This window comes from Brassica rapa, chromosome A09 (genome assembly GCF_000309985.2).
Source record: "Brassica rapa cultivar Chiifu-401-42 chromosome A09, CAAS_Brap_v3.01, whole genome shotgun sequence".
Classification (NCBI taxonomy): Eukaryota; Viridiplantae; Streptophyta; class Magnoliopsida; order Brassicales; family Brassicaceae; genus Brassica; species Brassica rapa.
In genome coordinates, this window is record NC_024803.2 from 23,565,043 (window position 1) to 23,577,044 (window position 12,002).

Here is a 12,002-nt window from a genome sequence, read left to right on the forward strand (position 1 = left end):
TTGTTGTAGATAGAGAATTATATTTTTAATTGATGGTTTTTTGTATGTGACATAAACTTTTTGAAATTTTAAAATAATGTTATATATAGTACGATTAACACATTAAAGAAGAGAAACATATTCAGGCACATTTTTCACAGGTTTTATATGCATAATTTTAAACATTATATATGTATATATTATAAGTTTGAAACATGTAAATGCTTTCTAAAGCTAAATACTTGTTCTGAGTTTACATAACTTATCGAAAGTTTTATCTCTTTTTAAATTCAAATAACAGAAAAAAATATCAAAAAGTCAGTATAGATGGTTTTTTTGGGCTTTTAAATCAACACTGAAAAATTACATGAATCAGATAACAACAGTTTTATAAACAACTGGATAAAATTTGACCTAGCCAAAGATTTTCACACAATATGTTTTTTCTTCTTCAAATTGCGAAGAGCCTATAGGCACAAGAAAAAAAATCATAATTTTTGTTTTCACTTATATAACATTTTTTTCTCCTTTACACACAGAGTTTATTACACTGCTATAAGCAATGGAAAACTCTATTCATATAAGATTCACATCTATGCATTTTGACAAAGAAGAATTTTAGCCATCTTAAGTTTCAGAATGGACCAACTTCAGTCATATAACTATATTTCTCTATGATTCAAATCTTACAATTTTAATATATGTACAGATTTCCATGTGAAAAAGCACGCACGCCATCTATCATTCAACCTATTACTTTTTCCAAAATAAACACTATAATCCTCGTTTGGTTAGCTCCACAAACTAATCTCTTTGGATCAGTTTACTAAAAAATATGGATACTAATGTCAGAAAATAATATAAACACTATCAACAACAAATATTGGCACAAGACTATTTGGTTCAAGGAACATATTCCACGTAATGCGTTTATATCATGGTTGGCTTTGCGGAGAAGACTGCCAACCAAGGATCGCTTGAGGCGTTGGGGGTTAAATGTCTCAGGAACGTGCGTCCTTTGTAATCTGGAAATAGAGACTCACCATCATCTCTTCTTTGAGTGCTCTTTCTCTCGCTTGATATGAGAGCCTTTTGCTGCTGAAGTTTGGATTTCTCCTCCGGCTGATCTACACTCTATTGCAGCCTGCATCAATCAACCTCGCGTCAACGCAGATGCGCATGCTACTCCAGTCATCAAGCTCTACTTTCAGTCAGCCATCTACCTGCTGTGGAAAGAGCGTAATGCTCGTGTGTTCACAGCTGTCTCCTCACCTTCATCAGTCATCCTTGCCTCTCTCGACCGTATGATGCGTGACCGTCTCCTCTCTTAACCGGCAAGTTCTTCTTTCTCCTCTTCTCTACTTCTTTTTATCTTTCTTGTATAAGACCTCCTTAATGTTTTTTTTTACTTTGAGTTGTTGTTGGTTGTTTTTGTTTCCTTGTTGTAATAAGTTGTTTAAAAACAACAGTGTAACCTTTCAGAAAATGATAATCTTAACATCTTACCAAAAAAAAAACAACAAATATTGACTTATTTATGTGAATATATATTTTATTTTAAATCATTATAGTGGACGAAAAAAGCACCATAATTTGTACAGCAAATTTTCTTAGATTCACCTCATCATACTCACCATTTTCGAATTTTAATTACATAATTTTACATGAGCTTCTTCACCCTCCCCGGTTATTTTCTTTTTATTTATAACTACAATATAAAGTTATGAACTATATATATTATAAATTAATAATTTATTTACCCTTGAAGTCTAACGATTAAAAATAGAACATAATTCAATATAGATATATGATTCTATTAATAAATTAGCAGTTACAAATTTGAAATTTCTAGAAATATCAAAAGTCGTATGTTAGTTAATTATTTTCTAAATGATGTCTATTTCTAATTCTTTTTGGATGAGAATTTTTTTGGGCTGCGAGATTTTTCTTTACCAGGCCCACCGGCAAATATTTTTGCAGCCTATTATATATTTTTCTTTGGTTTTATAGCGTTTGGACTGGTTCGAGTGGGATATTCAGTGATGTTACGTGATATAAATCAAAGAGCATGGGCAATAATTTTTTTCCAAGTGACATGGCAGTTTGATAGGTGGAGATTATTTTGCTTATGTGGTACCTCTAGAAAAGCTAGAATTTAGCTCCTTTTATATAGTAGGATGTAAATGTTCATTATCAATATTAACAGAAGTTATTTTGATATAACAAACTTCTTGTTCTCTCCCAAGCTTGATCATAATAGCCTTTGCTGATACTTTTGCAGCAGTTAATATTTTCGCTGTTAAAAATTGTTACCTTTTAAAAAGACTAGCGTTAAAATTCATCCTACAGGCAGTGAAGGTAAGGTGCGGAGCTATACCCATTTTGGGTGGGACAGTTGCAGTCGAATTCAATAGATAAAGACGTTGATTATTTTCTTCTCTTATAAATTTGTTTTTCAATACATTGATTCTTTTCCAATTTTATTTATTTTCTTTTAAATTTAATGATTTGGATAATACAAAGCATGAATTAATGTAAAATTAATTTTCTAAAGTTAGCTAGATACCGTAACAAACTAATACTGATAGTTACTATTTGAAAATATACATACTTATTAAAACATTTATCAAATAAACCATATCATCCAATTTTTTTAAATATTTATAAACAAAAATTATTGTTAGTTTTTAGAGTATAATTTGTGAGTGTTTTATTTTTATTTGATTACATTTTGAATTCTTTTTGTACATTCATTTATTATATATGATTAATTTTTGATTTACATAAAATGTCACCATTACTGTCTTTATTAAAAAAAATTTTAATTAAGAAATTCTGTTTTATTTTAGTAATATATATTTTATTATAAAATTATATTTTGGATAACAGTTTTGGATGTAAAATTCATTAATTGACTTGTTCTTTTAAATAAAATTTTTTAATTTTAAAAATATAAAATGTATTATATTAATTACGTTTAAAAATTATTTTACGAAAATATGTTTAAATATAATTTTATTTTAGGATATAAAAACCTATTATATTTCTATTAATTCATGCATAAGTTATTAAATAATGATAAATGACATTTTCTATTTGTTTTAAACTTATTTATATTTATACTTAAATTAAAAAATATATATTAAATGATGCAATATTCATATAAATGAGGAACCATCATTAAAAGTGAAATTATATATATTTATTTATAATATATTAGGATAATCAAATTGTTATTTTACTGAAATATATTAAAACAAATTTCAGTTTGCAGATTAGAACATTAAAAATGACATTTTACTTTTCATGTACTTTTATGATAATATATCTAAATGATTGACGATATTCATTTTAAACTTATTTATATGAAAAATTAGATTTCAGATTTATATATGGGCTTTATGCAAAAATCAAAACAAAAAGTCAAATGCAATACCACGATTTGTTTTGGAATTTTACTTATTCATCTTAGAAATTCATGTTATTCAAGAAAATGCCATTACTCTTTTCAAAAATGCCTTTTTTTACTCAATCATCATCATCTTACTCTTTTATTTACAAATTGCCATTGTCATCAATACACTAACCACCATGAACAACCAATTTGAAACTCTAATTGCACCTAAAATCAACATCACCTTCATAATCTTATTTCTTACATACACAACCATTTCCCTTTCACTTTCTCTCCAACTTCATCCTAAAATCCCAACTTATTTACTTCAAAATTTATAAGCTTATTAGAGTTACTCAAGTACATGATTCTTGATCAGAAGGAGGGGGTAACATTCATTAAGAAGTTACGTGTGCTTAGAGAAACTAAACATGAACCACACCAGATTTAGGAATAATCTTTGATTTTTTTTAAAAGATTTGTTTAGCTAAGAAGACTTCTATGGAACTCTTCTCAATGAAAAAGACTTCTAAAGAAGTCTCCTAGTCAATGAATAGGTTAGTTTTGCAATTAGAATTTTTTTTTTGTGTATTTTTTATCGAATACTTCTATAGAAGTTTTCTAACTTTTCTTTGTTAACAAAAAACGAAAAAACTTCTCACATAAACAAGTTAGTTTTGCAATTGACCAAAGTTTGTCAAAATTTTGAATTTGTATAGGAGACTTTCCGAGAAGTCATATGCCGAAAGACTTTCCGGAAAGTATTCTTTACTGTTACTTGAAGTATTCTCACTGTCACCAGAAGTTTTTGTTGGTTATGTTTTACAATTGATAATTAATAGTAAAACATTTAATATTAATTAGAAGACTTCGTTGGAAGTATTCTCGATTTTTATTCCGTGTTTTTGGTCAAATCTCTGGTTACGAAGAAGACTTGATACATCCTAGATTCAGACAGGATCACTCAATGGGCTTTGGATATGAACTCACCAAAGATGGGAGAACTGGGTGGTTTGAAAGGCGACACAAAAGGTTGCGGAGAGACCTTCTGATACTATTTCAAATCAGGTGATCCCAGTTTTTCTGTTTGGGAATATGACAGCTTCTTTGTCATTCTAATCAAACCAGGATGAATCGCGATGTAAGAAGCTTGATTTTGATACATAAAGTAGTGGAGAACCACTAGGAAGTCGAATAAATCTCATAGGAGTTAGGATGAAGAAGCTATCCTACTTTCAAATCAGGTGATCTCAGTTTTCCTTTTTGGGAATATGACAGCTTCTTTGTCATTCTAATCAAACCAGGATGAATCGCGATGTAAGAAGCTTGATTTTGATACATAAAGTAGTGGAAAATCACCAGGAAGTCGAATAAATCTAATAGGAGTTAGGATGAAGAAGCTATCCCACTTTCAAATCAGGTGATCCCAGTTTTCCTGTTTGGGAATATGACAGCTTCTTTTGATGTGTATCTTCTACCAATGATTTGAGCTCCTCTCCCAGTCTTTCCTGAGCTCCACAAATACCAAATACCATCTCATTGATTTCATCTTTGGTGTAGAGTTCTGGTGCCAGTCTTGTGAGTGTGAACGAAGTGGCATGTTCTGGAAGACAGATGTGGCTCTCTTCAAAAAGAGATGCTCTTTCCAGTAATTTCCTGATGTCGTCCTTTGTGACAGGTATCATCTCACTAGCTACGCCTCGTGCGTGTCCACACTCATCTCTGTAGACTCCATACTCGTCCCTTCGTTCCCAAGTGAACTTTCTGGCTCCGTACATGTCAAAAGCGCGGTTTCCAAATTCATAATGTCTATCGATCGACGTCGGGTCATCCCTATCGATCGACGTTGGTGTTACCCTGTCGATCGATGTCTCAGTTTTCCCATCGATCGATGCTTGCCGTTTTGCTTGGCGTGATAGATCTGGATTGATTTCTGCTGTGGCGACTCCTACGTCATTGTTTGGGTCTGTTTGAATGACGTCTGGAGTGCCACGTTGCGGTGAGAATAGGTTGTCAGGTCCATTGGCTACTCCTACGTGGTTGTTTGGATCGGTTTGAATGACTGCTGGAGTGCCACGTTGCTGTGAGAATAGGTTGTCAGGTCCATTGGCCACTTGAAGGCTATCTGCTATATCCTCTCTGGATACTTGTAAGATCCTTCCATCCATTGCATGTGCGTTACCATCTGGGTCCCTGAAAATACCAAATTCATCAGGTGTTAGAAAACCGTAATCAATGTTTGCATTATCAGTCAATTTAGAAATAGAAAGACTAGGGTTTAGAGTAGTATCGATCGATGTAGATACAGGTGCATCGATCGATGGCAGAGTAATTTCTGCAGAACTTGTGTTCTTGAGATGATTGCTCTTCATGGATTTTCCTGTTGATTTAGATGGAAGAGTGTTCATCTTTTTTGCTTGTGTGTCTGCTCTGGTGTGTGGAGGTGATTTTGGGGGTGCAAAACGTTTTATATAGGTATCTCTAAACCTAGTTGGAGAGGGAATATTCTCCTGCTCCTGAATTTTCGCTGCGGCACGAATATCGATTGATGTTCCTATACGTGTATCGACCGATGTGGAGTGCACTTCGGCGATCGATGTTGGAAATGTGTTGGTGAACTTATGTGTTTCAAATCTTTCATCCTGCAAAGAAATTTCTATTGCACGTTCTTTCCAATAATCCTCATCGTATTCCTCTGTATGTTCCTCATTAGATGAAGTAATTACAGCGTCAACTGCAAAACTTTCATGGAAACCACTGTCTGCCCAACTGCCTATAGAATAATCATCACGTCCTCTCTTGCTTGGAAATTGGAAGGAAAAGTGGGGGTAATAATGATTAGGTGGAGCGAAATGGTCAACCGGCTGCTTTACGTCGAGTGACGTGTTGTTGCGGTCATCGGTCACAGTTGACTCATTGCAATCGATCGATGGAAAGGTGGGGGTGTCGATCGATTCCGAGTACTTTGTTTCGTACTCTGATTCATACTCTGATCCACAATGGCATGCGCCAATGAAGCCAAGTTCTTTCCCGTAATCCACATAATTAATAACCTTTCTCTTGGGTCGGATGGGGTCGTAGTGGATGTTGGGGTCTATCAGCGTCAGACACAATTTGTTTTTGTTCATGTCACATACGGCTCCTACTGTAGCTAGGAAAGATCTTCCAAGCAGAAGTGAAGAGTTCCAGTTAAGCTCGATGTCTAGGACATGAAAATCTACAGGGACAAGGGCATTACCAATCTGTACCTCCAGATCTTTTATGATACCTCCTGATCGTTTTTCTGAAAGATCCACGAATGTGAAGGATTCTGTTGAAGGTTAGATGGTCAAACCAAGCTGGTTTGCCATGATCCTAGGGAGGATACTAACTGATGCTCCTGTGTCACACATTGAATGGGGAAATTCAACACCCTTGACTACGCATGGTATTGCAAACTTCCCAGGATCACTCTTCTTCGTCAATGTGATCATGTGTTTCATCTTCTCTCTGACTTGATGAAACATTCTCCTAATGTCCTCCTCAGTTACCCTTGTTTCTCTGAAGATTATCCACAACCAGTGTGTGAAGTAAGCTTCATCAAAAGCTTTTTCGATTGGGATTCTGAGGATTCTTTTAGTGAAACCATCCATCTCCTTCTCGTTAGCTTCCCTCTTAAGGTTCTTAGGAATTTTCTCCTTTTTTTTCCTTAACTTTCTCCCTTCAGTTTCTTGTTCTTCTTGAACTGGTTCTGGTGAACTATTTAAAGGGTTGGGTTTTGGTTCGGGTGGGCTAGCTAATGGTTTAGGTGGTGGTCTGAGTGCGTTGATATAATCATTATCGATTGAGGGTAACCGCACTCGGTATGTCAGAGGTGCCTGTCGATCGATGGTAGGTGTGTTGTGGCGATCGACGTCGGACTCACTCCGTCGATCGATGGTTGGCTCAACCGGTCGATCGATTTTATCATAGAAAGGGGAGGGTGGGTTAGGATGCTTAGCTGTGAATTCCTCATGAGTTAGAATTCGAACTGCATTGCATTCAGTCGATTTAGCGGACGACGTCGATCGATGACTGGAGTAATCCGTCCATCGATCTTCGTCATGGTGTGTCGATCGATGCGAGTTCATCGACATCGGTCAACACCATTGGGATCCGCCGAGACTCATGGAGCTTTCGATTTCGAAGTCTCCTTCCTCAAGCTTTTCATTTCTCACCACTTGCCAGAAATCATCATCTATGATGGCATTTACGTGGTGTTTCCCTTTGTCGGCTCCTGCCTCTCTAGCGAAAGCTTCTTGCCTTTTTATAGTCTCGCCCGTCTGAATTATTTTCGTTTCAATTTTTCTCACCTGAATCCCTAAGGTCTCGATTTTGGTGTTCAGATTGTTGTAGGCGGAGTTTATTTTACCATTAAAATCCACAGTGATTTTTTGTTGTCCCAAGAGTACTCGATCAAGCATCTCTTCGATCTTGCTTTCCTGAGTCTGGGGTGGTGGATTCTGGTAGTAGGAGTTCGAGTAGCTTTTGCTGTTGTTGAAGGGTTTTTGAAATTGTGAACTTTGGTTACTTCTTTGACCATTTCCAAAGAAGTTTCTGTTTCCACCCTGGTTTCCAAATTTCTGGAATCCGGTACCTCTGATGTAGTTCACATTTTCTTCTCCTTCCGTATCTGCTACTTCTCCTTCAGCTGAACAGACTTGCTTCCTAAAAAGCTCGTGCACCACATCTAACTTAGCTCTTACTTCGTCCATCTGTTCCTTCCCGATAGAGGCTACAAACTTCTTCCGTTCAGAGTCAGTGTTTTTGGTGCTGCTGTTGTTAGCAAGGTTTTCGATAAGTCTCACAGCTTCCAACGGATTCCGAGTAGTGAAGTTTCCTTCACTCGCCGTATCAAGAGCCATTTGATACTGTAAGGCGAGACCTCGGAAGAAAGTGCTTAGCAGCTGCACTTCGTTAAATCCGTGGTGTGGACAGTCTCGCTGGAAGAACCTAAATCTATTCCACGCATCTTTGAAGGACTCTCCAGCCTCCAGCGAGAATGTGAAAATTTTGTTCCGAAGTTCTTCAGCGCGCGCCTCATCAAAGAAGTTTCGTAAGAAAGCATTCTTGATGTCGGCCGAGGATGTTAAAGATCTTGTGGGTTGCTGCCTAAGCCAGTGCATCGCTTCTCCATTCAGCGTGTATCTGAAGAGCTTGCACAGCAGGTAGTCTTCGGGGACTCCTTCCATCCGAATAGCAGCGATTAGATCCTCGAACCGTTCCAGATGGTCCATAGGATGCTCGTGCGGTAACCCAGTGTAGGGTATCTGCGACACGAGAGTGTAGTATTGAGGCTTCAGCTCGAAATTCTGCTTCTGGATCTCCGGAAGTCGAATAGCTGATCTGTTGGAATAGTACTCATCTGGGCGATTGTAGTCGGCCAGTGGTTTCGATCGAGCGTCCTCTTCTACAGGTTGAGCAGCTCCTGCAGCATTAGCATCAGGGATTACAGTCCCCTGAGCGTCTATTTTCTGACCTGTTGCATTACGCAGATGACCGTCCTGGTCATACAGGTTTCCGTTCTCGTCCTATGTTAGAATAATAATGTTTACCATTTTTGACGACACAGTATCGATCGACGTACGCGGTATAGTATCGATCGTTGTCGAACAATTGGGATCGATCGACGATGAAGGTCTGGTGTCATTCGACGGTCGGTTGTGCGTATCGATCGACGTCGATGTTGTTGCATCGAGCGATGTTGAACGTTGATCTCTACGGATGGTGCGTTCCAAATGAGCAGGATCGTGTGAGAACAGCAAGTCTTTCTCCTTGTTGCTTCGGGTACCGCTGGGCATGCACCTGAAAATACAAGAAAAAGATTATTAGAAAGGAGTAGAGAAAAGAATAAGATTCAATAAAACTAAATCTAATGGCGATCAAAACTCCCCGGCAACGGCGCCAAATTTGATACCACTCAAATTACCCTAAGAAGTGTTGCTCTCATCAAAAGAGGTTCAGATGTAGTACTTAGGGATCGAATCCACAAGGAGCTAGGGAACAATTAAATCTAGTGTTTATTAATTTTAAGAGTTGTAAATTTTTAAATGAAATAGCAATAGTAACAAGCGAAGTAACTAGTAAATGTAACTTGGTTGGAAATGATATTAGATGCAGGGCCACTATTCAGGTGTGTTGGAGATTATAATACCTATAGATGCCTATTTGTTGCATGCATGATATATTAGAGCTCAACCGCTTAACTCAGTGATCAGCTGTCGCATGTTTCACTGGGTTAACAGGCTAGATCTCGTGTCTCAACGGTTAGTATATCGACAACGAAAGAGTATCGATCGTTGGTCCTATTGGGACGTCGACCGATACACCTTTGCCAACGTCGATCGATAGTCAGTTGAGCACATCGATCGACGGGTTCTAGCCACGCTTATGTGCGAGTATGAAATGCCCTACTAAGATACTAAATTGGCGGTTAGCCCTCTCTAGCAGTCTTAATATGATAGATAGATGCTAGGATGGGATAACAAGGGTGCTTGAATATGCAATCATATGATCAAGTTCTAGTTAGCAAGGCTAAAACAAGCAATGAATACAAATCTATCATGAATATCATAACAAGGCAGATCTATAGTTTGGGGCTAATCCCACAAACCTATTTGAACCATGGATCTAATAATTGAACTACTCAGACATAGCAAAGCAATTCATAACAATGAAGAAATAGAAACTCATAGTATATATGAAAAGAAATGATAACAAGGAGTTCCAATCACAAGTGATCTTCTCTCCAAAACTCTATTTTCTCTCAAAGTAAAACTTGTAACAAAAAAGGTCTCTCTGCCGTCAAAACACTTAGGCAGTATATAATCTACTAGGTTAAAAACTCGTCAGGGCATTTTCATAATTTGGCTTGGCCTTGGGTTTTAAGTCTGCTGAATCCAAAATGTCGTGTGTCTAATGTCTCGACATCGATCGATGGTACTTGTGTACATCGATCGATATTAATCTTCATCTGTCGAGGCATCCCTTGGTGTCGATTGACAACACTGATGCGCATCGATCGATTGTTCTTCCTCTCGTCGACCTCTACATGGTCAGCTCGGGTGAAATGTCCTTTAAGCTCCAAAATGCTCCAAAGTCATAGCTTTACTCCGAAATGCACCTGAACTTAAAAACATACCTAGAAGAGTAGAAAACATAGATATATATAGTAAAACACCTATATACCATGGATGAAAACGGGTCAAATCCAAGGTATATCACTTACCGATTTCGTTAAGTTTTAAGATGAACTTGGTTGATATAAACTTTAAGCTGAACACACGTCTAACCTGATCAGGACAAGATATCCATGATAGGTTCAAGATCAGAAACATACCAAATCGTTTTGTTTACCTAACAAGAACTGAAGCTCAAGCAAAACTGATCTCATCAAACCCATATGTTCTTACCAATAAAATCAAAGGCTAAAGAACTTGGGTGATTCTAAACTCTTGGAGGCCAAACCTGCAGCTCTTAACCACACCAGAACACACTGGATAAAGTCACAGGATGGTGAGAAAGGTTTGTCCTTGCTCAATTCTCTTCCCTGAATTTTTTCTGAATTTTTCAACTAATATTTCTTACAGATTTTTCTCTCTTTCTCTCTAAATTTTTCTCTGGTTTTTCTTGCAGTAACAGGACGTTCAGAGGAGAGAAGAGAGTATTTTATATCATAAGGAGTTGCTTCAGATGAGGGTTTGCTCCCACAAAATACAAAGCTGAGGTTAGACAGCTGGTGACATGATTCAGCACACCAAGCAGCACAAGCAGCTGAACATTTCCCTTCCATGAAAAAAGATACAAGCAGCTGAAGCAAACAGCTTGGGACCAGCATGTGACTTCTAATGAGCAAGCAGGTAAGTAAGTAGGTGCAGGTCATGTGACCTAATTACTGAGGAAGCTAGTATGCTAGCAGGTGCAAGGCATGTGACTGTTTAGAAATAATTTTAAGAGTTTTGTCGATATTTTTCGAACAGTTTCGATTAAATATTTTTCATCGTTCAAATCTCGTCCTGCTCTGAATAAACTCGCCCAGTATAAATAAGAATCGAACATAATAATTAACACTCGATCAAAACCATCAAGAGATGGTCTTTCGACCAAAAGACTGTCCCGTCGAGAGATTAATTCACCGTGTCGATTTTTATTTAAATTCTGATCGACCGATATTCAAACTGATCTTAAAGAAATTTCTTGACCAAAATTCTATCTGCTCATGAGGGTTATTACAACCAACATATCGACCGTGGACGAGACGTCGACATCGATCGACATAACACACATACGACGATCGATGCATACCTATGCACATCGATCGATTCCCATTCCGGCCAGGTTAATCTTCCTAACTTGTTACATTTGTACTTATGATTTATTTACACCATAACTCTGATTGTGTTACACTGGGACAGTGTAATTTAAGTCTGGGGGGAGGTTTACTGATATGATTTATTCTGATTCTTATAAAAAAGATTTTTTATAAATTATGCTTAATTATGTGAAAGGGACTATGATTTTATTACTTGAATATCTAACCACTCTTTAGCACCACTCTAGATTTACTGATTGCAGATAGTACTAAGATGCTAAAGTGGATCAACCTGTCAAC

The 12,002-nt window shown here is 37.0% G+C and overlaps 1 protein-coding gene and 1 non-coding gene across 2 annotated transcripts in view; both read left to right on the forward strand.

Moving 5' to 3' along the window:
* The window catches only part of LOC117128145, a 734,122-nt gene that overhangs the window by 411,352 nt on the left and 310,768 nt on the right, over positions 1–12,002 (forward strand). The gene's annotated exons all lie outside the window — the stretch shown is intronic.
* On the forward strand, positions 8,312–8,417 carry LOC117128703. Its single transcript, XR_004452097.1, has one exon. It is a non-coding gene; the product is annotated as a small nucleolar RNA R71 (small nucleolar RNA).